Consider the following 27,345-nt stretch of genomic DNA (forward strand, 5'->3'; position numbering starts at 1 on the left):
CCCACCAGGGACTCCTGTAATAGGGAGAACCCCTCCACAGGAACCCCTGTATTAGGGGAACTCCCCAGGAACCTCCCCGCAGACACGTTGCCTAAAAGGACCTCCCCCACAGACCAACCCCCCCCCCCCAACACGGCCCCCCCTTGACGCCCCAGAAATGAGACCTCTGTCTGGAAGCTAGCGAGCAGTCCAGACAGGGGCTGTGAAAAGAATGACAGATAAATGCAGTGAGATCACACGCGTGTGTGATTAGAATGCACTTAGTGCTTGGAATGCACTTACTTCAAGAGGTTGGTCATGAGACACATCAACTCCATATTCCCAGAATGCTTTGATCCACTGCAATTCACTACCGCCACAGCAGTTCCGCAGCAGGCACCATCTCCCTGGCCCCACACACATTCCTGGAGCATCTCGACTCAAGGACTCCTACGTCAGACTCCTATCATTGACAACAGCTCTGCCTTCAACATCATAATCCCAGCCAAGCTCATAGCAATGCTCCAAAACCTAGGACTTGGCACTTCCCTCTGCAACTGGATTCTCGACTTCCTGACCCATAGACTACAATCAGTAAGGCTAAACAACAACACCTCCTCCACGATAGTCCTGAATACCGGGGCCTCGCAAGGCAGCGTACTTAGCCCCCTACTATATTCCCTGTACACACACGACTGTGTGGCAAACTTGGCTCCAACTCCATCCATAAGTTGGCTGATGACACGACCGTAGTGGGTTGGATTTCGAACAACGATAAGTCAGAATACAGGAGGGAGATAGAGAACCTAGTGGAGTGGTGTAACAACAACAATCTGTCCCTCAATGTCTGCAAAACTAAGGAGCTGGACATTGACTTCAGGAAGCGAATGTTGTACACACGCTGTCTGCATCAATGGTGCCAAGGTGGAGATGATTGACAACTTCAAATTCCTAGGTGTGTATGTCACCAACAATCTATCCTGTTCCACCCATGTTGACGCTACGACCAAGAAAGCATAACAACAGCTACGCTTCCTTCGGAAACTAAAGAAATTCGGCATGTCCACATTGACTCTTATCACTTTTTACAAATGGACCATAGAAAGAATCCTACCTGGCTGCATCATAGACTGGTATGTCAACTCCTCGGCCCAAGACCATGAGAAACCAGAGAGTCGTGAACACAGCCCAGTCCATCTACTGAGTAGTACTGCACTCCGTTTGCTTCACCTGTTGCCTGTGCCTATGTATTTCCATTGTGTACTTACGTTTGGATTGATCTGTCTGGACTGTACGCAGAACAATACTTTTCACTGTACCTCAGTACACGTGACAATAAAAACAAATCCAAATCCAACCTCTCTTTGATGTGATCAATGTTTACAAATATTGTGCTTTCACCACTTAGGACACTGAACCGTGAAGGAAGATCAATGAATCAAAGCTTCAGATAGTTTATAGAAGCTGCCAATCACAGACCACTACTAGAAAGCTATGAATGGGTTGCAGCTAATGGATTTGTGAGATCCAGACGCTGGTTACGGCTGCTTTCCTTCCAGGAATGGACATGTGATGCTGCAAGGTAAGTGTTCCAGCTGTAATTATTCTCACTGCCTGTCTGGACTGCACTCTAGCTTCCAGACAGGGGGCTCATTTTTGGGGGTGTTCTGTGTGTGTGTGTGGGGAAGGGGGAGTCCATTTAAGCAGGGTTCCCTGTTAGGGTTCTCCCTATCCTCCTAAGTGCGGGGTTGTCCTGACCCTCTCCCCACAGGGACTCCTGTAATGGGGGAACTCCCCCCCCCCCCTTCAGCGACTCCTGTAATAGGACCCCCCACGGACCCCTGTAATAGGGGATGCCCCACAGGGACCCCCTGTCTAACGGAAGCCCCACACATAGATCCCGCCCCCCCCCCCCAACAAAGAGCCCGCCCAGAAAAAAGACCCCTGTCTGTTTGCTTGCAGACAGGGGCTTTGGGATGCCTTATAGCTGTATTACCTACCTTGCAGCTTCATGTGTTTGTTCCTTAAAGGTGAGCAGCTGTGCCTGCACCTGGTTCCCACAGATTCACTGTGGGTAATCCAATCACCCAAGTGTGTGATTTCATCGCTCTTACCGCTCTTTGATGTGGGCAATTTTACAAACATTGGGGTTTCACCACTTAGGTATGAAGAGATATGAATCGATCAGAGCAATAGATGGTTTTTATGAGCTGTCAATCACAAACTACGACTGGAAAGCTATGACTGGATTACAGAAAGTGAATCTGTGGGAACCAGAGGCAGGCAACACTGCTCACCTTCGAGGAATGCACAAGTGGAGCTGCAAGGTAAATATTACAACTGTCATTCCTCCCAAAGCCTCTAACTGGACAGCTCTCCAGCTTCCAGACAAGGGGCGTCATTCTCCGACCCCCCGCCGGGTCGGAGAATCGCCGGGGGCTGCCGTGAATCCCGCCCCCGCCGGTTGCCGAAGTGTCCGGCACCGGAGATTCGGCGGGGGCGGGAATCGCGGCGTGCCGGTTGGCGGGCCCCCACCCCCCCGCTCGATTCTCTGGCCCGGATGGGCCGAAGTCCCGCCGATAAATTGCCTTTCCCGCCGGCGTAAATTAAAGCACCTATTTACCGGCGGGACAAGGCGGCGCGGGCGGGCTCTGGGGGGGGCGCGGGACAATCTGACCCCGGGGGGTGCCCCCACGGTGGCCTGGTCCGCGATCGGGGTCCACCGACCTGCGGGCGGGCCTGTGCCGTGGGGGCACTCTTTCCCTTCCGCCACGGTCTCCACCATGGCGGAGGCGGAAGAGACTCCCTCCACTGCGCATGTGTGGGAAACTGTCAGCGGCCGCTGACGCTCCCGCGCATGTGCCGCCCCGACATGTCATTTCCGCGCCAGCTGGCGGGGCACCAAAGGCCTTTTCCGCCAGCTGGCGGGGCGGAAATTCCTCCGGCGTCGGCCTAGCCCCTCAATGTTGGGAGCATTCCGCACCTTTGCCCGTCTGATTGGTGCCGTTTTGGGAGCCAGTCGGCGGACATCACACCGTTTCGGGAGAATTTCGCCCCAGGTCCTGTTTTCTGGGGGGGACTGTTTGTGTGTGTGTGAGGGGGGGGGGGGATCAGTGTGTGGGGGTTCCTTTAGGCAGGAGGTTTCTGTGGGAGTCCCCTGTTACATGGGTCCCTGTGGGGGGTCCCCATTACAGCGATCACGGGGAGGGAGGTTCCCTTATTAGAGGTGGCCCTGTGGGGGGGACAGGTCAGATCACCGCGCCTGTACTTTGGGATAGAGGGGCATTCAGGCAATCTGACGGTAGGTAGGGTCGTGGCCAGTCTGCAGTGCACTGGGTGGGGTGGTGTTCTGGCTGATTTTGAGGTGTGGAGGGTTGATTTGTGATATTGGGGGAGGGTGCCTGTCATGGGACTCCACTATCGGGCCATCTGTTCAAGAAGACGGCCTGATATCGGGATTCCCTGTGAATCACTCGGATTCCTCGCCATGTATAAATTTGCATGGCAAGGAATATGGAATTGCATCCTGACCACAAATGTTTACGTTAATGATGGAAAGGGATAAGTATACACCGCAGGGCAAGAGTTATAGCTGGGGGAAGGGCAATTATGATGCCATTAGACGTGACTTGGGGGGGGGGGATAAGGTGGAGAAGTAGGCTGCAAGTGTTGGGCACACTGGATAAGTGGGGCTTGTTCAAGGATCAGCTACTGCGTATTCTTGATAAGTATGTACCGGTCAGGCAGGGAGGAAGGCGTCGAGCGAGGGAACCGTGGTTTACCAAGGAAGTGGAATCTCTTGTTAAGAGGAAGAAGGAGGCCTATGTGAAGATGAGGTGTGAAGTTTCAGTTGGGGCGATGGATAGTTACAAGGTAGCGAGGAAGGATCTAAAGAGAGAGCTAAGACGAGCAAGGAGGGGACATGAGAAGTATTTGGCAGGAAGGATCAAGGAAAACCCAAAAGCTTTCTATAGGTATGTCAGGAATAAGCGAATGACTAGGGAAAGAGTAGGACCAGTCAAGGATAGGGATGGGAAATTGTGTGTGGAGTCTGAAGAGATAGGCGAGATACTAAATGAATATTTTTCGTCAGTATTCACTCAGGAAAAAGATAATGTTGTGGAGGAGAATGCTGAGCCCCAGGCTAATAGAATAGATGGCATTGAGGTACGTAGGGAAGAGGTGTTGGCAATTCTGGACAGGCTGAAAATAGATAAGTCCCCGGGACCTGATGGGATTTATCCTAGGATTCTCTGGGAGGCCAGGGAAGAGATTGCTGGACCTTTGGCTTTGATTTTTATGTCATCATCGGCTACAGGAATAGTGCCAGAGGACAGCAAATGTGGTCCCTTTGTTCAAAAAGAGCAGAGACAACCCCGGCAACTATAGACCGGTGAGCCTCACGTCTGTAGTGGGTAAAGTCTTGGAGGGGATTATAAGAGACAAGATTTATAATCACCTAGATAGGAATAATATGATCAGGGATAGTCAGCATGGCTTTGTGAAGGGTAGGTCATGCCTCACAAACCTTATTGAGTTCTTTCAGAAGGTGACTGAACAGGTAGATGAGGGTAGAGCAGTTGATGTGGTGTATATGGATTTCAGCAAAGCGTTTGATAAGGTTCCCCACGGTCGGCTATTGCAGAAAATACGGAGGCTGGGGATTGAGGGTGATTTAGAGATGTGGATCAGAAATTGGCTAGCTGAAAGACAGAGGGTGGTGGTTGATGGGAAATTTTCAGAATGGAGTACAGTCACAAGTGGAGTACCACAAGGATCTGTTCTGGGGCCGTTGCTGTTTGTCATTTTTATCAATGACCGAGAGGAAGGCGCAGAAGGGTGGGTGAGTAAATTTGCAGACGATACTAAAGTCGGTGGTGTTGTCGATAGTGTGGAAGGATGTAGCAGGTTACAGAGGGATATAGATAAGCTGCAGAGCTGGACTGAGAGGTGGCAAATGGAGTTTAATGTAGAGAAGTGTGAGGTGATTCACTTTGGAAGGAATAACAGGAATGCGGAATATTTGACTAATGGTAAAGTTCTTGAAAGTGTGGATGAGCAGAGGGATCTAGGTGTCCATGTACATAGATCCCTGAAAGTTGCCACCCAGGTTGATAGGGTTGTGAAGAAGGCCTATGGAGTGTTGGCCTTTATTGGTAGAGGGATTGAGTTCCGGAGTCGGGAGGTCATGTTGCAGCTGTACAGAACTCTGGTACGGCCGCATTTGGAGTATTGCGTACAGTTCTGGTCACCGCATTATAGGAAGGACGTGGAGGCTTTGGAGCGGGTGCAGAGGAGATTTATCAGGATGTTGCCTGGTATGGAGGGGAAATCTTATGAGGAAAGGCTGATGGACTTGAGGTTGTTTTCATTGGAGAGAAGGTTAAGAGGAGACTTAATAGAGGCATACAAAATGATCAGGGGGTTGGATAGGGTGGACAGTGAGAGCCTTCTCCCGCGGATGGAAATGGCTAGCACGAGGGGACATAACTTTAAACTGAGGGGTAATAGATATAGGACAGAGGTCAGAGGTAGGTTCTTTACGCAAAGAGTAGTGAGGCCGTGGAATGCCCTACCTGCTACAGTAGTGAACTCGCCAACATTGAGGGCATTTAAAAGTTTATTGGATAAACATATGGATGATAATGGCATAGTGTAGGTTAGATGGCTTTTGTTTCGGTGCAACATCGTGGGTCGAAGGGCCTGTACTGCGCTGTATTGTTAAAAAAAAAAATGGATGATAAAACTCATGCAATTCAGCTCCTGCAGGTAACACGGGACGGGATTCTCCGATTGCCGACGCCAAAATTGCATTCGCCAATTGGCCGGAGATTCCTTTTGATGCCAAAATTGGGGCGGCGCCTGTTTTTGGATGCTCTAGCCCCTCCAAAATATCATCGTCGCTACGTATGGCGCATGCTGTTGGGACGGCCTCAGCATATCACTTGAAGGCCCTCCCCAGATGCTCCGCCCCCGATGGGCCGACTTTCCGACGGTGTGGATCACTTGTGGTCCGAGGTTTTGGCAACCTCGCATGGTGGCTGCAGACTGTGTCCAGCACCGCCACAGTTGCGGGGGAAGGGGGGGGCTGTGGTGACCCTTCCGCTGGCCAGGAGAGCTTTGGCAGGGGCTGGAGGGACTGGTGGGGGGTGGCGAGGTGGGTTATAGGGGGACACTATCTGGCAGGACGGGTGTGCGCGCGGCTGGCGCCATGTTGTACACCATGACCGCGGCAGGTCGCCGCCGTGCGCATGCACGACCACGGACCCAGCAATTCTCAATCCATATCTGCAGGGAATGCTGGGGGGTTACGTGGCGCTGCAGTATACATTCACCAGGTGGAGTATTGGTGCGGTGGGGCGTTGTAGTTTTGTTCGTAATACTAGACACATGCTCCGGATATAGCCTCAGAATCGGATAATCCAGCCCATAGTCTCTCAGACAGAGAATCTCGCCCATTGTCTCCATATTCTTCCACTAAAATGAATCACTTTATGCTTCTCGGCATTAATTTTTACCTGGCACTCATCTGGCCATTCCACCAACCTATCTCCCTTTGAAGTCCCACACTATCCACAGTTCACAGCGCTTTCATAGTTTTATATCATCAGCAAGTTTTGAAATTGTGCCCTGTACTCCAAGGTCTAGGTTATTAATATGTATCAGGAAGAGCAAGGGTCCTAACACTGACATCTGGGGAAGTCCACGACAAAACTTCGTCCAGTTGAGAAACATCTATTCCCCATTGCTCAGTTTACTGTCACACAGAATATTCTGTATTCATGTTGTGACTGTCCCTTTTGTCCCATTTGCTATAACCTTGCTATAAGTCGGTTGTGTGGGTTTTTATGAAATGCCTTCTGGAAGTCTCTGCGCATCACAGCATCAGTATTAATTTCAGCAACCTTCTGTTACCTCATCAAAAATACTCCAGCAGGTTGATTATGCACAACTTTACTGTAACAAATCTGTGCTGACTTGAAATGAAAATGAATAAAAATCGCTTATTGTCACAAGTAGGCTTCAAATGAAGTTACTGTGAAAAGCCCCTAGTCACCACATTCCGGCGCCTGTTCGGGGAGGCTGTTACGGGAATCGAACCGTGCTGCTGGCTTTCAAAGCCAGCAATTTAGCCCTGTGCTAAACAGCCCCAGTATAAGGAAATTGAAGCGCCCAACGTGGGGCTCGAACCCATGACCCTGGGATTAAGAGTCCCATGCTCTACCGACTGAGCTAGCTGGGCTCCGCTTTATTTTTCTCTTTCCTCTTAGCCCACATTTGTCCAATTGTCACTTAATTTGTCCTGAGCTTCCTCATCGCCAACATTAAGCTGATTGATCTGTAGTTGCTGATTGATCTGTAGTATCTTCACACGCTTTTTTGGCATTCACCTGAGGAAGGAGCAGTTCTCCGAAAGCTAGTGATTCAAAACAAACCTGTTGGACTTTTAACCTGGTGTTGTAAGACTTCTTACTGTGCTCACCCCAGTCCAACGCCGGCATCTCCACATCACGCTTTTTTGAATACAATTGTAAAATTTGCAATTCTCAGGCCTCTGGCACCACCCTTGAGTTGAAGGAAGACTGGAAAATTATGGCCAGGGCCTCTGCAATTTCTGCTTTCATTTCCATCAGTATCCTTGAATGCGTCCCCTCCGGTCCTGGTTTCTTATCAATTCCAAATACAGACAGCTTATTCAATAGAACTATAGAATTCCTACAGTGGAGGAAGCCGTTCTGCCCATCAAGTATGCACCGACCCTCCGAAAGAGCACCCACCCCCCTGCCCTATTCCCGTAACCCTACCTAACCTGCACATCGTTGGAAATTAAGGGGCAATTTAACATGGCCAATTCAATAACCTGCACTCCTTTGCTCTGTGGGAGGAAACCCATGCAGACACAGCGAGAAAGTGCAAACTCCACACTGTCACCCAAGGCCGGAAATGAACCCAGATCCCTGGTGCTGTGAGGCAGCAGTGCGAACCACTGTGCCGCCATGAATTTTAAACCCCTCAAATGTCTGCTATGTGTCCTCTTTCACCATTTCCTGCTCAGTATCCTGATCTTTGGTGAACACAGATGCCAAGTATTCAATGAGTACATCAATCTGTCTCTGTGTAAATCCCCTTTTGGCCCCGAATCAACTCCACACCTCCTTAAACCACCTTTTTACCATTTACATCCCTATCAAAGACTTTGAATTCCCTTTTATATTGGCTGTTGGTTTTTTTCATATTTTATCATAGAATTTACAGTGCAAAAGGAGGCCATTCGGCCCATCAAGTCTGCACCAGCTCTTGGAAAGAGCACCCTAGCCAAGGTCCACACCTCCCCCCTATCCCCATAACCCAGAAACCCCACCCAACACAAAGGGTAATTTTGGACACCAAGGGCAATTTAGCATCGCCAATCCACCTAACCCGAACAACTTTGGACTGTGGGAGGAATCCGGAGTACCCGGTGGAAACCCACGCACACACGGGGAGAACGTGCAGACTCCGCACAGACAGTGACCCAAGCCGGGAATCGAACCTGGGACCCTGGAGCTGTGAAGCAATTGTGCTATCCACAATGCTACCGTGCTGCCCATATTCGATTCTTGCTTCTCTTGTATGTTTTTACAATTCCCCTCTGAACCTTCTAAATTTAGCCTGGCCCTGCATTATCAACCCCAGACATTTGCCATAAGCACAAGTTTTCATGTTCATCTGAATCTCTATCTCTTTTATCATCCAGCCAGCTCTAGATTTGTTTGTCTGGTCTTTCCACTTTATGGGAACATACCTTGCCTGTGCAGCTCATTCTTTCCGATACCGCTTTGCCTTCCAACCTTGATTTGAATTGATCTGATCCAGATCCATTCTTACCCCACTAAAGTAGGCTTGCCCACAGTTAAATATTCTTGCTCTGGATTGTCCCTTGATTCCTTTTCATAACCAACCTTAAGCTTTATGATACAACGATCACGGTGTCCTGAATGTTCCTTAACACTGACACTTGGCCCACCTCATTCCGAGTCTAGCAGGGCCTCTTTTCTCATTGGACTGGAAACATATTGCTGTGGAAAGTTTTCCTGAACGTATCAGGGAACTCTTTCCCTCTTCACTGTTCATTACATCGGTGGCACAGTGGTTAGTACTACTGCCCCACAGCACCAGGGACTCCAGGTTCAATTCTGACTTGGGTGATTGCCTGTGTGGAGTTTGCATGTTCTCCCTGTATCTCTGTGGATTTCCTCGGGTGCTCTGGTTTCCTCCCACAGTCCAAAGATGCGCAGGTTAGGTGAATTGGCCACGCTAAATTGCCCCTTAGTGCCCAAAGATCTGTAGTTAGGTTATGGGGATGGAGCGGGGGAGTGAGCCTAGGTACAATGCTCTTTCGGAGAGTCGGTGCAGACTCGATGGGCCAAATGGCCTACTTCTGCACTGTAGGGATTCCATGATTCTACTATCGCCGTCTATATTTGGATAATTAAATTCTCCAAGTATAACTACTCTATAATTTCCTTGCAAGTATGTTTCGCTATACCTTTCCCACTGGTTGGTGGGACACTGAACAATTTAATAGTATCTTTTCTTGCTCCTTGGCTCTAACAAAATAGATTATGCCCTTGACTCCTCTGGAACATCTTCTCGCCAGCATTACAGAGTTGTCCTTCATCAATACTGTCACCCCTCCCTCTTTCCTATCTTTCCTGAACACGTTGGTGTAAGATTATGATGTTGTACTAAGAACTCATCATTACACTTGATTGTTTTCAAATGCACACCATATAAAAACTCTACGGCTCACTATTTATTGAAGGAAGGGCACAGTCTTTGTTAGCTTGCAGCGCCATCTGTTGTTGATTCTTTTTGTATAAAACTCTGTGGGGCCCCTTGACTTTAACAGCCAGTCATGTACTCATTCCCCAGAGAGGCATATCACGTAGAAAACTTAAGTAGAATGTTACCATAAAACATTTTAGTCTATTATTACCCAACATATGGCAATTCCATTAAACGTTGCAAATGTTTTGTCTGAACAGAAAAATGGAGCTGGGGTCAAGAGGCTAAGGGGAGTTTCTGTTATTGGAGATTGTTCCCTTCATTTATTTTTAGACAGGAGATCATCAAACCAGTTCAACCACAGCAAGGGGATCCAGACATCTGCCTAACCAACTGGACATTATCTGAAGATAATAGGGCATATTTTGCTGCAGAAATAGTGCTGAGGTGAACAGGGCTCACCTTTATTGACGTGGAAACAAGACAGCATTTACACATGCACAGTTAGATGCTAAACTAGGGACATTCCTGGCCAAGATTGCCCCGCTTCTCCAAAAGCTTTGTGAAAAGGGATCATGCAATCCGATTCTCCACTGCAATCCATTGAACATGAAAAGTTGCTGTAGCTAACTCAGATTCGGAATAAATTGACCTGAAAAAGTTGGTGATTGCCTGTTCAGTGTAAGTACCCTTTCAACAGTGTGATAATCTTAATTACTGCCCCTAAAAGAACTCTTTGCCACTGAAAATTAACTTTTACAATTAACTTTTAACTTTTAAATTAACTTGTAAAATCCAGCAGGTTCTATTCAATGTTGGAGGTTTAAAACAAAAATATATTGCTTCTTTTTTTTTTCATTTATCTCTGTCTCTTAGTATTTCCTTCTCTTTATTTTGTGTTGTGCATGATTTAACAATAAAATTCAATTTTCCAATTTACACTTCCTGGCTCAGTTTCTTCACTCCGATTGGTGAAGGAGATTCACAGTTGCTTGTCCTGTTTACAGATGCTCTGAAGAGGGCACAGTGAGTTTGGTTCACTCATTTACAGCAAGGTCAAGCACAAAACCTCCATAGAAAATCTGTGGGAAAATCGCAAGTATAATAAATAACTGCCACCATTCATCCACTGCTCCATTGTTACCTATATGATCTCAGCTGACAGGGTGGCTCATGAAGCACTCCCATAGTGACCTCGAAATAAGAATAGTCTCATTAATACTCTCTCGGACAGGAAGAGAGCCAACCAGGTCACCAAGAATCCACTAGAAATGCTGTAATCTCCGGAACAGCCACAAGATATTTGAAACAGAATTTCTGTACAAATTACTGCAGCTGCAAGTCTCAGTCTCTCATTTACAAGCATCTTATACAAGTCATTGGGGAAGGTGAGGATTGCTCAAGCATACAGAGATTGAAAGGATGGCACAAGACAATGGGCGGGATTCTCCGTCCAGCGATGCCAGATGCACGCAACGTGATCAGATGGAGAGTTGGGCATCAGCCGAAAATTGAGGCCGATGCTGGCGCCCAACCGAACACCATGCTCCGTGCCTTGATGGCGGCGTGGATAAGTTCTACACGGCAGCGTGGGCATGCAAATTGTACAGTAACGACTGTTAACATATCAATAACGGGCATGACCCACTAGTCTCCGGCCTCCCACGATGCTCCGCCTCCACCTGGCGGAAGTGACGGAGACGTGGTTCACTTATATTCAAAAATGGAAAATGGGACGCCTTGGCTGCTGAGGGTGAGAGAGGAGGAAAGCCAAGTTTCGGGGGAGGGGGGGGGGAGTATTGGAATGCAGCCATGAAATGGGCCGTGGGTTCGGGGCGTGTACCCTGAGACCAGGGTGGCTGGGCACGGGCCACCATACGCGGCTTGCAAGGCAGCCAGCCGGCTTCGCACTCCACTGACTGCCCATTGTGACCCGTAAATGTGCAGAGTGCCACTGGCCGTTTGGGTTCCCCCCACTCTCATCAGGCCACCACCCAGGAACCCCAGACCCTCGCCGACCCATCAATGGGATGATGTGCATGACCCAGCGCAGCCTGTGGCCCACCAGCTGTTGGCAACTCTCAGTACACCCATTCGAGGCACTGTCCCATTGCAGGGGGAGTGAGGAACAGTGGACATATGCACCGTGGCCCCTGCCTCGCTCCCCCCCACCACCCCCACCCCCCCAGGGTGGATGCTCCACCCATAGCATTACCAGCCAGAATTACCATTCCCTGCAGGAACACCGACCATCACCAAGCACCACCTGCCCGCTGCGCACCTGCTCCCATCCATCCTGCCAGCGGACAAATGGGCACAACACATACATTGCACAGAGACCCCATGGCATACAGCTACGATCCCAACAGGTGCCCATCCCCCTCACTCAACCTCATCCGCTGTCCTTGCTGCACGTATGCCATCAGGCATGGCACCTGTCGGTGGCATGGGGGTCTGCCTGCAACCAAGTAGCACCCTGCTGGTGAGGTAGCATGCAGCCCACCCAAGAAGGGCACTCACGGCAGATCCCACAGGAAGGCATGGGAATAGGGCCGTAGAGCGTGATGCTAGCAGAGACGGATGACTAGGTAGGAGGCCCTCTCGTGATAGGCACCGGCGGGGCCAGGGGCACGGTGCGGAAGGCAGAGTTTTGGGGGGGAAGGGCCGGGTGGTGGGGCTAGAATCGGGAGGGGGAGGGAGCATGCGGGGGGGTAGGGGCATCAGCGCAGGCCAGGGCAAGCATGCAGCCCATTGGACCTGGCTGGGCACAAGAGTACGCACCATGCTAACATGTCTGCCCCGTTGCCCCCTGCAGAAATTGGATCTCGGTGCACAGCCGGATATGGGTTGCATCTGTCTGACCACCGCAGCCTTGGCGGCTGTACTGAAACTGCTCAAGCAGGAGCTGCTCAGGGAGGACACTCCGAAGAAGAGCCTGCGCCAGAGGAGCAGAGGCTAGCGGTGACGATGGAGAGTCGGCTGAGAAGAAGGTGGGAAGAAGGCGTCACATCAGGCCTCGTGTCTCGTTGCAGCGCCTGTCGTACGTGGACCTGCTGGACCGGGCTGCCACCAACTGCGGCTGAGCAGAGAGACCATGCAACATCTGTGTTGGATCATGGTGCATCTGGAACCACGGGGATATAGGTGTGGTCACCCGCTCCCGGTGGTTGCCAAGGTGATAGTCGCCCTGAACTTTTTGCCACGGGGTACTTCCAGGTGCCCGGTGGAGGCCTGTCTGGGATCTCCCAGGCCTCAGTGCACAAGTGCAATAGGGCCATAATGAATGCCCTGTATGCCCTGGAGGCACAATATATTACCGGATTTGCCGCCATCGCTAGCATGCCCCAGGACCAGGTTGTCATGATATTCAGGTGAATATCACAGCACATACATACACACATAATGATGGACAGATCAATGGAGCAATCAACACACAAAACACGGCAGCCAATCACAGACAAGAGCATACACAGTACAAAGCAGGGAACACGACACTTCCTGGGCACTCGAGCAGAAGAGAGCTCAGGGCACAGACCTCATTGCCAGCCACTCAGAGGTTCACCATGTGCTGAATACCTGTTTAATATGTTAATAGTTCATTGAAATAAAACTGCGTTGTACCATTCGCAACCGTGTTGGTTCGTCTGTGTATCAGAGTACCCAACACGTCATGATACCAGGAGTGATTTGACACCTACCCACAAATCTGCCATCCTGCGCCATGGACACCGTCAACACACCGCAGCCGCTGCAAATCGCTGGGAACCTCGGCGTAAATTGGAAGCTGTTCAAGCAGCGCTTCCAGCTCTTTCTGGAAGCCAACGAAAGTGAGAGCGCCTCGGACACCAGAAAGATCGCCATCCTCCTTACCGCCGCAGGGCAGCACGCCATCCATATCTACAACTCCCTGGTGTTCGCAGAAGGCGAGGACAAATCCAAATACAAGACGGTCCTTCTCAAGCTCGACCAACACTTCAACGTCGAGGTCAACGAAAGCTTTGAGAGATAGGTCTTCCAGCAGCGCCTGCAAGGTCAGGATGAGCTCTTTCAGTCATTCCTTACCCATCTCCGCATCCTCGCGCAGTCCTGCGGTTACGACACCATCTCAGACTCCATGATTGGGGACCAGATCGTTTTTGGGGTCGCCTCGGGCAACCTACGCCAGCAGCTTTTAAAAATAAAAGGCCTCACCTTAGCCTCCACAATAGAAGCCTGTGTCCTGCATGAAAACGTGACTAGCAGCTATGCACAATTTCAGGCGACCGAATTGGCGCAGCGGGGGTCCTACGCGGCCGGATCGGCGAGCCAGGTGCCCCACGAGGCCGAACGGATCCAGGCGATCAAGTTCCTCCCGACCCGCGGCCCAGACGACGTCGGCCATTTTGCGCGCTTTTCGGGGCCTCCCGCGCTTGTGCGCGCCAAAACCTACGGCAACACTGAGGGACGTGATGCGCAGGCGCGCCCGACGCAAGACCGGACTGCGCATGCGCAGTGGCGCAACAAACGTCATGACGTCACGACGTGCGGCAACTGTGGAGCTGCACATTTAAAGCGGCAATGTCCCGCAAGAACCCGACAATGCCTACACTGTGGCAAGGTGGGCCACTACGCTGCTTACTGTCGAGCAGCTCAACATGTCAATCTTCCACAACTCCGACAACCTCACAGGGATGTGCGGACCATCAGCCTCCCCATTACGAATCTTGCCCAGACGACATCTAGACCGGTGACACAGATGACCGAGATGCCTTCCGTGTTGCGGTCATTGATGGGAACCGAGTTAACACAATCAATCCGGGTGATGAATGGTGTGCCACCCTGATGGTCAACCGATCGCCGATAACTTTCCGCCTGGACACTGGCGCCTCCGCCAACCTCATAGCATGGTCAGCCTTCTATGCCATGAAGGTCAGACCACCAATTCAGCCATCCCGGTGCAGGATGGTCGACTACAACGGTAACGTTACCCCGACTATGGGATCCTGCCAGCTCCAGGTGACACACAACACACACACACGGCCACACTCTCATTCGAGATAGTCGGCTCATCGAAGGACTCCCTGCTAGGCGCACAGGCATGCAAGGCTCTCCACCTCGTGCAACGAGTCCACTCTCTCTCTCCAGACGGAACGTCTGACTTCCCGGATGCAGAGTTTAACGCACAGCTCCAAACGCTCCTCGCCCACAACCAGGAGGCATTCGAGGGCATGGGAACACTGCCATACACCTATAGAATACGGCTCAAACCAGACGCCACCCCCGTCATTCACGCACCTCGCAGGGTCCCTGCGCCACTCAAACACCGCCTCAAGCAGCAGCTGCAGGATCTCCAGGACCAAGGGGTCCTATCCAGGGTCACGGACCCACGCCATGGGTCAGCTCAATGGTGCATGTCAAGAAGCCCTCCGGCGAGCTCCGGATCTGTATTGATCCGAAAGACCTCAATAACAATATTATGAGGGAACATTACCCCATACCCAAATGGGAAGAGATCACGAGTGAAATGGCCCAGGCAAAAATATTTACCAAACTGGATGCCTCTAAAGGCTTTTGGCAGATCCAACTGGATCCGTTCAGTCGAAAGCTGTGCACTTTCAACACCCCTTTCGGCAGGTTCTGCTACAACCGAATGCCATTTGGCATCATCTCGGCATCCGAGGTCTTTCATCGGATCATGGAGCAGATGATGGAAGGCATCGAAGGGATGCGCGTCCACGTGGACGACGTCATCATCTGGTCCACCACACCACAGGAGCACATCTATTGTCGCCAACACGTCTTTGCACGCATACGTGAAAACGGCCTGCGCCTCAACCGAGCCAAGTGTTCTTTCGGCCAAACCGAGCTGAAGTTCCTGGGGGACCACATTTCCCGGTCAGGGGTCCATCCGGATGCAGACAAGGTAAGCGCCATCACAGCCATGCCGCAGCCGGCAGACAAGAAAGCAGTACTACGCTTCCTAGGCATGGTCAACGTCCTAGGGAAGTTCATTCCCAACCTTGTCTCCCACACGACAGCTCTGCGCCACCTCATAGAATTTACAGTGCAGAAGGAGGCCATTCGGCCTATCGAGTCTGCACCAGCTCTTGGAAAGAGCACCCCACCCAAGGTCGACACCTCCACCCTATCCCCATAACCCAGTAACCCCACCCAACACTAAGGGCAATTTTGGACACCAAGGACAATTTATCATGGCCAATCCACCTAACCTGCACATCTTTGGACTGTGGGAGGAAACCGGAGCACCCGGAGGAAACCCACGCACACACGGGGAGGATGTGCAGACTCCGAACAGACAGTGACCCAAGCCGGAATAGAACCTGGGACCCTGGAGCTGTGAAGCAATTGTGCTATCCACAATGCTACCGTGCTGCCCATTGTCATCAAAAAGTCCACGGAGTTCCAGTGGCAGCACACACACCAGCAGGAATGGGAGAAGCTCAAAACTCAAGCTCACCACTGCACCAGTACTGGCATTTATCGACACGTCTCGTGCCACAAAAATCTCGACTGATGCCAGCCAGTCTGGCATTGGGGCAGTGTTCCTGCAGCGGGATGACACTGCGTCATGGGCCCCGGTCGCCTATGCCTCGTGGGCCATGACCCCCACAGAGCAGCGCAACGCGCAGATCGAAAAGGAGTGCCTGGGCTTGCTAACCGGTTTAGACAAGTTCCATGATTATGTGTATGGTCTTCCCCGGTTCACCGTTGAAACTGACCACCGCCCCCTGGTCAGCATCATAAACAAGGACCTGAACGAGATGACCCCTCGCCTTCAGCGCATCCTACTTAAATTCAGGGGGTATGACTTCCGACTGGTCTACACCCCAGGGAAGGACCTTATCATTGCGGATGCCCTATCGAGAGCAGTGAGCACGCCGCCAGATTCAGAGGGGTTCGTATGTCAGGTCGAGGCGCAGGTGGCCTTCACATTGGCAAATCTGCCAGCTGACGACTCCAGTCTGGCCCGTAGTCGCCGAGAGACTGCGGCCGACCCCCTTCTACAATGAGTCTGGCGAAAACAGCGCCGGAGGAGAGAGCCGGGACAGCGAAAACAGCGCGGGAGGAGAGAGCCGGGAGATTTAAAAAGCGGGGGAGGAGAGAGCCCGGACAGCGAAAACAGCGCGAGAGCAGAGAGAGCCGGGACAGCGAAAACAGCGCGGGAGGAGAGAGCCAGGACAGTGCTGGGAGAGGTGAGTGCACAAAAGGTGTGGCAGGAGTGCCTTTAGACATGGAGTGCTGATTGGAACAGAGTGCATCTGAGTTTAGGTGAGTGACTGAGTTTGGGTGAGTGGTGAGAGAGGGCTGTGTTTTTGTTGGTGTTCGGGTTTATCCTTGAGGTTATATAAAAAAATAAAAAAATATTATTTAAATTAATTAACTAATTGAATATGGCTGGACAGGTGATGTGCTGTTGCTGTATGATGATGGAACTGGTGGATCCCATTGAGACCGTCAGTGACCACATCTGCAGCAAGTGTTGGCTGCTCGAGGAATTTTGGCTCAGAATTGATGAGCTGGAGACCGAGCTGCACACACTGCGGCACATCAGGGAGGGGGAAAATTACCTGGACGCTTTGTTTCAGGAGGCAGTCACACCAGGTAGACTAAGTACTGTTAATTCGGACAGTGGTCAGGGACAGAGTGGTGTGACTGCAAGGGAGGCAGGTAGGGGGATCCTGAGTTTAGAAGTTGAGGAGCCTCAGCCCTTGACCTTGTCCAACAGGTATGAGGTACTTGCTCCCTGTGTGGATGAGGAAGAGGGCTGTAGGGAGGATGCGTTGACTGACCACTGCACCGTGGTACAGGAAGCCATTCAAGAGGGGGGAGCAAAAAGACAAGTGGTAGTTGTTGGGGATTCTATAATTAGGGGGATTGATGGCATCCTTTGTAAGCCAGATCGAGAGTCCCACATGGTATGTTGCCTGCCCGGTGCCAGGGTGAGGGACATCTCTGAACGGCTTGAAAGGATTTTGGAGAGGGAGGGGGAGGATCCAGTTGTTGTGGTCCACGTTGGGACTAACAACATAGGTAAGACTAGGAAAGAGGACCTGTTTGGGGATTATCAAACACTAGGGACTAAGTTAAAGAACAGGTCCTCCAGGGTTATAATCTCTGGATTACTACCCGAGCCACGTGCCAATTGGCATAGGGTTGAGAAAATTAGGGAAGTTAACACGTGGCTAAAGGAGTGGTGCGGGAAAGAGGGATTCCATTTCATGGGGCATTGGCATCAGTACTGGGGCAGGAGGGACCTGTACCGTTGGGACGGTCTTCACCTGAACCATTCTGGGACCAGTGTTCTAGCGAATAGGATAAATAGGTTGGTCACAAGGACTTTAAACTAGCAAGTTGGGGGGAAGGAAAGTGTAAAGCTCTGGACAGTATAATGGTTAATGGAGATCAAGGCAGCAGGTTACGTGACAGGTTATTATGTAGAGATATAGGTTCAAAGACAAGGAAAATTAGGAGAAAGGGTAAGAGGAAAAATAATTTGCGAAAAGTTACTGATCAAGGTGTTAGGATTCATAACAAAGACATAAAAAACAGCATAAGTGTACTTTACCTGAATGCTCGTAGTATACAAAATAAGGTAAATGAGTTGATGGCGCAAATCATCGTGAATGACTATGATTTAGTGGCCATTACTGAAACATGGTTAAAAGATGGTCACGACTGGGAGTTAAATATCCAAGGGTATCAGACTATACGAAAGAATAGAATGAACGGTAAGGGCGGTGGTGTAGCTTTGTTGTTTAAGGATGGCATCCGGGCAATAGTAAGGGATGATATTGGTGCTATGGAGGACAAGTTTGAATCAATTTGGGTGGAAATCAGGAATAGTAAGGCAAAAAGGTCACTGATAGGAGTAGTCTATAGGCCACCAAATAGTAACAGGATGGTAGGGCAGGCAATAAGCAAAGAAATAACGGATGCATGCAGAAATGGTACAGCAGTTATCATGGGAGATTTTAATCTGCATGCCGATTGGTTTAACCAGGTTGGTAAAGGCAGCCTTGAGGAGGAGTTTATAGAATGTGTCCGGGATAATTTCCTGGAACAGTATGTAATGGAACCTACAAGGGAACAAGCGGTCCTAGATCTGGTCCTGTGTAATGAGGCAGGATTGATTAATGATCTCATAGTTCGGGATCCTCTTGGAAGGAGCGACCACAATATGGTGGAATTTAAAATACAGTTGGAGGATGACAAGGTAAAATCAAACACTAGTGTTTTGTGCTTAAACAAAGGCGATTACAATGGGATGAGAGAAGAACTAGCTAAGGTAGACTGGGAGCAAAGACTTCATGGTGAAGCAGTTGAGGAACAGTGGAGAACCTTCCGAGCGATCTTTCACAGTGTTCAGAAAAGGTTCATACCGACAAAAAAGAAAGACGGTAGAAAGGGGAAAAATCGACCGTGGATATCTAAGGAGGTGAGGGAGAGTATCAAATTGAAGGAAAAAACATACAAAGTGGCAAAAATTAGTGGGAGACTAGAGGACTGGGAAGTCTTTAGGGGTCAACAGAAAGCTACTAAAAAAGCTATAAAGAAGAGTAAGGTAGACTATGAAAGTAAACTGGCTCAGAACATAAAAGCAGATAGTAAAAGCTTAGACAAATATATAAGACAAAAAAGAGTGGCTAAGGTAAATATTGGTCCTTTGGAAGATGAGAAGGGAGATTTAATAATAGGAGACGGGGAAATGGCTGAGGAGCTGAACAAGTTTTTTGGGTCAGTCTTCACAGTGGAGGACACAAATAACATGCCAGTGACTGATGGAAATAAAGATATGATAGGTGAGGACCTTGAGATGATTGTAATCACTAAGGAGGCAGTATTGGGCAAGCTAATGGGGCTAAAGGTAGATAAGTCTCCTGGCCCTGATGGGATGCATCCCAGAGTGTTAAAAGAGATGGCTAGGGAAATTGTAAACGCACTAGTGATAATTTATCAAAATTCACTAGACTCTGGGGTGGTCCCAGAGGATTGGAAAGTAGCAAACGTGACACCACTGTTTAAAAAAGGAGGTCGGCCGAAAGCGGGTAATTATAGGCCAGTAAGCTTAACTTCGGTTGTAGGGAAAATGCTGGAATCTATCATTAAGGAGGAAATAGCGGGGCACCTGGAGGGAAATTGTCCCATTGGGCAGACGCAGCATGGGTTCACAAAGGGTAGGTCGTGTCTGACTAATTTGGTAGAATTTTTTGAGGACGTTACCAGTGCAGTAGATAACGGGGAGCCAGTAGATGTGGTATATCTGGATTTCCAGAAAGCTTTTGACAAGGTGCCACACAAAAGGTTGCTGCATAAACTAAAGATGCATGGCATTGAGGGTAAAGTGATAGCATGGGTAGAGGATTGGTTAACTAACAGAAAGCAGAGAGTGGGGATAAATGGGTGTTTCTCTGGTTGGCAACCTGCAACTAGTGGGGTCCCTCAAGTATCAGTGTTGGGCCCGCAGTTGTTCACAATTTACATACACGATTTGGAGTTGTGGACCAAGTGCAATGTGTCAAAGTTTGCAGACGACACTAAGATGAGTGGTAAAGCAAAAAGTGCAGAGGATACCGGAAGTCTGCAGAAGGATTTGGATAGGTTAGGTGAATGGGCTAGGGTCTGGCAGATGGAATTCAATGTTGCCAAGTGTGAGGCTATCCATTTTGGGAGGAATAACAGCAGAATGGATTATTATTTAAACGGTAAGATGTTAAAACATGCTGCTGTGCAGAGGGACCTGGGTGTGCTGGTGCACGAGTCGCAAAAAGTTGGTGTGCAGGTGCAACAGGTGATTAAGAAGGCTAATCGAGTTTTGTCTTTTGTTGCTAGAGGGATGGAGTTCAAGACTGGGGAGGTTATGCTGCAATTTTATAGGGTGTTGGTGAGGCCGCATCTGGAGTATTGTGTTCAGTTTTGGTCTCCTTACCTGAGAAAGGACATATTGGCACTGGAGGGAGTGCAGAGGAGATTCACTAGGTTGATCCCAGAGTTGAGGGGATTAGATTATGACGAGAGGTTGAGTAGACTGGGACTGTACTCATTGGAGTTTAGAAGGATGCGGGGGGATCTTATTGTAACATATAAAATTATGAAGGGAATTGATAGGATAGATGCAGGCAGGTTGTTTCCACTGGTCGGGGAAAGCAGAACTAGGGGGCATAGCCTCAAAATAAGGGGAAGTAGATTTAGGACGGAGTGCAGGAGGAACTTCTTCACCCAAAGGGTTGTGAATCTCTGGAATTCCTTGCCCAGTGAAGCAGTTGAGGCTCCTTCTTTAAACATTTTTAAGAAAAAGATAGATACCTTTCTAAAGAATAAAGGGATTCGCGGATATGGTGTACGGGCCGGAGAGTGGAGCTGAGTCCACAAAGATCAGCCATGATCTCATTAGATGGCGGAGCAGGCTCGAGGGGCCAGATGGCCTACTCCTGTTCCTAGTTCTTATGTTCTTATGTGTGATGCGCCACATGACGGGAGGGTGTTCAAAGGGCAGTGCCCGCAGTTCTACAATGTCCAAGACGACTTGGCCGTCATTGATGGTGTCCTTCTGAAGCTGGACCGGATTGTGATTCCGCACAGCATGCATAAGCTGGTTCTCGACCAACTACACGAAGGCCACCTGGGGGTCGAGAAGTGCAGAAGGAGGGCCCGAGAGGCGGTATACTGGCCGGGCATCAGTGATGATATTGCCAATATGGTGCTCAACTGCGCAACCTGCCAAAGGTTTCAGCCGGCGCAACCTCCTGAAACACTTCTGCCCCATGAGCTGGTGACGTCCCCCTGGGCAAAGGTGGGTGTCGACCTCTTTCACGCGCTTGGCAGGGACTATGTCATCGTCACTGACTACTTCTCCAACTACCCAGAGATCATACGCCTGCACGATTTGACGTCGTCCGCTGTCATAAGGGCCTGCAAAGACACCTTAGCTCGCCACGGCATTCCGATGACGGTCATGTCGGACAATGGGCCCTGTTTCGCCAGCCAGGAATGGTCATCATTTACTGCTTCGTATGGCTTCACACACGTGACGTCTAGCCCTCTGCACCCCCAGTCCAACGGAAAGGCGGAGAAGGGCGTTCACATTGTCAAGCGGCTCCTCTGGAAGGCTGCTGCTGCTGGATCGGATTTCTGCCTCGCCCTGCTGGCCTATCGCTCGGCCCCACTAGCCACTGGTCTCTCACCAGCCCAACTGTTGATGGGTCGCACCCTCAGGACTACTGTCGACCATGACACCCACAATCGACCATGCTCCGGTACTGCACAGGATGCAACTGCAGCGCAGTCGCCAGAAGAGGTCATATGACACACGGGCAACTGATCTTCCCGCCCTGGCCCCTGGAGACGAAGTCCGCATCCACCTATCGGAAAGTGGCTGGTCAGCACCTGCCGAAGTTCTCCGACGCGTGGCTCCTCGCGCGTTCCTGGTTCGCATGCCTGATGGATCCGTTCGTAGGCGCAATCGCCGGACTCTTCGCCTGCTTCCACGCTCGCTACGAGACCTTACACCGACACCGTGCCCTCCCGTTGTTCCTGATTTCGACTTCGTGGAGCTGCCTGCTACCATGCCCCTTCCGTCGTCGCCCGTGGCCAGGCCTGTTCCTCAGCCGGTGGTTCCAGACCTACCCTTGAGGCGGTCAACCCGAATTCGTCGCCCACCTACTAGACTGGACTTATGAGACGGTTTATACATTGAACTCATGCAACCACTTTGTTAATATGTTTATGTTCTTATCGTTACAGGAATTTGTTTTATCGTTCAACATTTCCCCGTTCTTTGTTTATGGTACAACCTCGTTGTTATGTCACAACCGACATCGCCCCTTGTATATAGTTAAGCCCCATGTACATGCTGTAAATATTGCACACACACACATTTAGCTACGCTCAGTACACATCTCTATTATAAACACGTAGGCACATAATCCTGTAAAAAAGGGAGGATGTCATGATATTCAGGTAAACATCACAGCACATACATACACACATAATGATGGACAGATCAACGGAGCAATCAACACACAAAACACGACAGCCAATCACGGACAAGAGCATACACAGTGCAAAGCAGGGAACACGACACTTCCTGGGCACTCGAGCAGGAGAGGGCTCAGGGCACAGACCTCATTGACAGCCACTCAGAGGTTCACCATGTGCTGAATACCAGAGTTTAATATGTTAATAGTTCACTGAAATAAAACTGCGTTGTACCATTCACAACCGTGTTGGTTCGTCTGTGTATCAGAGTACCCAACACTTCACAGGTGGTGATCGATGCAACCCACGTCCCCCTGTGGGCACAGGCGCTTGAGGGGCGGCCCTTCAGTAATCATAAGGGATTTCACCGGCTGCACATTGTGCAGGTCTGCACCCAGTATCCAGGCAGTGCTGCACATTGTGTACATCTGCGCCCAGTATGCAGGCAGCGCTGCACATTGTGGACATCTGTGCCCAAATTCCAGGCAACACTGCACATTGTGCACGTCTGCGCCCAGTATCCAGGCAGAGCTGCATGTTGTGCCAGCCTGCACCCAGTATCCAGGCAGTGCTGCACATTGTGTACATCTGTGCCCAGTATGCAGGCAGCGCTGCACATTGTGTACGTCTGTGCCCAAATTCCAGGCAACACTGCACATTGTGCACGTCTGCGCCCAGTATCCAGGCAAAGCTGCACGTTGTGCATGCCTGCACCCAGTATCCAGGCGGCGCTGCATGTTTTGCATATCTGCGCCCAGTATCCAGGCGGCACTGCACATTGTGCATGTCTGCGCCCAGTATCCAGGCAGTGCTGAACATTGTGCATGTCTGCGCCCAGAATCCAGGCAGTGCTGCTCATTGTGTCTGTCCGCGCCCAGTATCCAGGCGGCGCTGCACGTTTTGCATATCTGTGCCCAGCATCCAGCCGGCACTGCACATTGTGCATGACTGCGCCCAGTATCCAGGCAGAACTGCACATTGTGCACCTCTGCGCCCAGAATCCAGACAGTGCCACACATTGTGTCAGTCTGTGCCCAGTATCCAGGCAGTGCTGCACATTGTGCATGTCTGTGACCAGTATCCAGGCATCGCTGCACATTGTGCATGTCTGCGCCCAGTATCCAGGCAGTGCTGAACATTGTGCATGTCTGCGCCCAGGATCCAGGCAGTGCTGCTCATTGTGTCCGTCTGTGCCCAGTATCCAGGCGGCGCTGCACGTTTTGCATATCTGCGCCCAGCATCCAGGCGGCACTGCACATTGTACATGACTGCGCCCAGTATCCAGGCAGTGCTGCACATTGTGCACCTCTGCGCCCAGAATCCAGACAGTGCCACACATTGTGTCTGTCTGTGCCCAGTGTCCAGGCAGTGCTGCACATTGTGCATGTCTGTGACCAGTATCCAGGCATCGCTGCACATTGTGCATGTCTGTGACCAGTATCCAGGCAGTGCTGCACATTGTGCATATCTGTGACCAGTATCCAAGCAGCGCTGCACATTGTGCATGTCTGTGTCCAGTATCCAGAAAGTGTTGCACATTGTGGATATCTGCACCCGGTATCTAGGCAGCGCTGCACATTGTGCACCTCTGCGCACAATACCCAGGCAGTGCTGCATATTGTGCACGTCTGCTCCCGGTATCCAGGCAGCAAAAAGGGTGGGGGGTGGGATGTTGAATCACAGTCTTCGTTGTTGTAATTGTAATCTTCCTCATCTAAAGATCCCCAATCTACATCATCACCTTCATCGATTGGGGCACTTGGTTTGTTTCCCAGGGCTGGCAGAATTGCCTAGAGGGACATTACTGCAGCCTGTTTCCTGTCCTTTAAAAACTGCTTCGAATGCTTGGTTAGGATTAGTATCACTAGATTTCAGAGGTCCGCTTTTCAGTCCGCAACTTGGAGTACCCTGTTAACTGTCGGGTCACAGGTTTGTCACAATTCCGAGAATTAACTTATGATTAAAGATGCTCAACAATTCTTCTTAATGAACTACCTACCATCGTTTGACAGTTGGCCAGACCATTTATTTTAACAGGTTCAGAGACGTTAGCCGTTGAATACTACCTGGTCCTGGGATACGTTTAAGTTTTAACTTACTCTGAGTAGAAGTAATCACCGGTTCTCTGTTGGTGGCCTTTGTATCCTGCTGACTACGACAATTTGTGAGAGTAAAATCACTAAGACAAATCACTCGACATTCAGGTCTGCTCCAAACCTCAAAAGGTTTATTAATATACACCAGTGGAGGAATAAGTCACTGGGCAACCATGTACTTCTCCGCTGAACAAAGGAAATTGTACACTTCTTGTACATTTATTATGACCAGCCCCCAACAGATGCAAGGATACTGGACCGAAACCCCAATATTTTCTTTGTAAGACTGTGCAGAAAGAATACTCACTCCAGGTGTGATTGCATGAAGAAATAGGGATTTGGTATTTTAAAACAAAACTTTATTACCAACACAATATTGAACTCTTTAACAATACACCCAATTACAATTACCCCTTACAATTATCCCTTGAATTACCCCTACTCAAGACAGTAAATACCGTATGCATAATTACTTTCTCTATTCCCAATGAAACAAGAACAGAAAAATATATATACAGCTCTCAATCCATCCAAATGGCAAAAATAGTACTTGCTTTTCAGAACATATTTGGCTCCTGTTATAACGTCTGCAGACTCTGGCTGGATGTCTTCAAAAAGCTGGTTCAACTGGTTTGTTTCAGCTTCCTTCTTGTCCTCAGACAAGTCTGGACTGCTTTAAATGCCATTACTCTTTTTTAACAATCCTACTGTGAGCAAAAGACTTTACTTGTGGTATAAAAGGGTACCATATTAGTACTCAACTCAAAACGTGTTCTCAAAATGACTGAATATAGATCCATCCAGCATTTATTACATCATTTCCCCAAGCAAAAAACAAATCAACTCTCCAGGCTGAAAAACAACATTAACTCCCCAGAGACTCCCCCTAGTCAAACAACATTGAATTAGCCCAGGGTAAAATCACATTACTTTGGTCAATTTCACCTCTGGCTCCTAAAAGCTTCCTGGTCTTGCAAAACAGGATTATTTTTGAAAACATGACCACTGCCGTCAAACACACTCTAACCCCAGGTTTTTAACCCTTAAATTGCCAAATGTTTATCATCCAATATATCTAAAATCCTGCATCTGTCACACATAAACTTCAGTCTGTCCTGGCTAGCTACAAACTAATCACAACATTAATTGATTATACATACATCCAAACAAGCTAATAATTAGGCATCACCTGGCTGCGTGATCAGCTCATGGACGGCTCTAGATTATCATATGATGTTTACCAGATACCTTATATACCATCCTTGGGCCTTCACAATGAATTACAATACTGGAGACATTAGAACATACGAACTAGGAACAGGAGTAGGCAATTCAGCCCCTTGAGCTTGTTTCGCCTTTCAATTTCTCATTTCGACCTCAACTCCACTTTCCTGCACGTTCTCCTTAGCCCTTCAACCCATTGTCAATTAAGAATCTGGCTATCTCCTCCTTAAATTTACTCCTTAAATGTCCTGGCATCCACCGCACTCTAAGATAATGAATTCCACAGATTCATGACCCTTTGAGAGAAGTAATTTCTCCTCATCTCTGTTTTAAATCTGCTACCCCTTATCCTAAAACTATGACCTCTTGGTCTAGATTTCTCCACAGGAGGAAGCATCTGCTCTACATCTACTTTGTCAATGCCTTTTAGCATCTTGTATATCTCAAATTAGATTTCCTCTCATTCTTCTAAACTCGAAAGAGTATTGGCATGAACTGCTGAAACTCTTTTCATAAGACAAACCTCTCATCTCTGGAATCAATCTAGTGAACATCCTCTGAACTGCATCTAATGCAACTACATCTTTCCTCAAGTATTAGGACCAAAACTGTATGCAGTACTCCAGGTGTGGTTCCACCAATGCCTTGTACAGCTGCAGCAACACTTCCCTACTTTTATACTCTATTCTTTTGACTACAAATGCCAAATTTCCATTTGCTTTCTTATTTCTGCTCCACCCGCATCCTAGTTTTCTGTGATTCATGCACAAAGGCACCCAGATCCCTCTGCACAGCAGAACTCGGATGTCAGATCGAGTTTTCGGGATCCTTAAGGGGGAGGGGGAGCAGCCCCAAGTCGTCGTCCAGATATGTACCAATGACCTAGGTAGGTATAGGGATGTAAGGCACAAATTCAGGGAGCTAGGGTTGAAACTTAGATCTAGGACAAACAGATATTATATCTGGGTTGTTACCCGTGCCACGTGCTAGTGAGACGAGGAATAAGGGAAGAGAGGAGTTGAACATGTGGCTACAGGGATGGTGCAGGAGGGAGGGTTTCAGATTCCTGGATAATTGGGGCTCATTCTGGGGTAGGTGGGACCTCTACAAACGGGATGGTCGACACCTGGACCAGAGGGGTACCAATATCCTGGGGGGGAAATTTGCTAATGCTCTTCGGGAGGGTTTAAACTAGTTCAGCAGGGGATTGAGAACCTGAATTGTAGCTCCAGTATACAGGAGGTTGAGAGTAGTGAGGTCATGAATAAGGTTTCAAAGTTGCAGGAGTGTACTGGCAGGCAGG

General features: G+C 49.6%; 1 protein-coding gene and 1 non-coding gene across 2 annotated transcripts in view; both read right to left on the reverse strand.

Moving 5' to 3' along the window:
- enpep (glutamyl aminopeptidase) overlaps positions 1–27,345 on the reverse strand; it is a 148,591-nt gene that overhangs the window by 115,595 nt on the left and 5,651 nt on the right. The window lies entirely within an intron of this gene.
- On the reverse strand, positions 7,150–7,222 carry trnak-cuu (transfer RNA lysine (anticodon CUU)). The gene has a single exon. It is a non-coding gene; the product is annotated as a tRNA-Lys (tRNA).

This window comes from Scyliorhinus torazame, chromosome 3 (assembly GCF_047496885.1).
Source record: "Scyliorhinus torazame isolate Kashiwa2021f chromosome 3, sScyTor2.1, whole genome shotgun sequence".
NCBI lineage: Eukaryota > Metazoa > Chordata > Chondrichthyes > Carcharhiniformes > Scyliorhinidae > Scyliorhinus > Scyliorhinus torazame.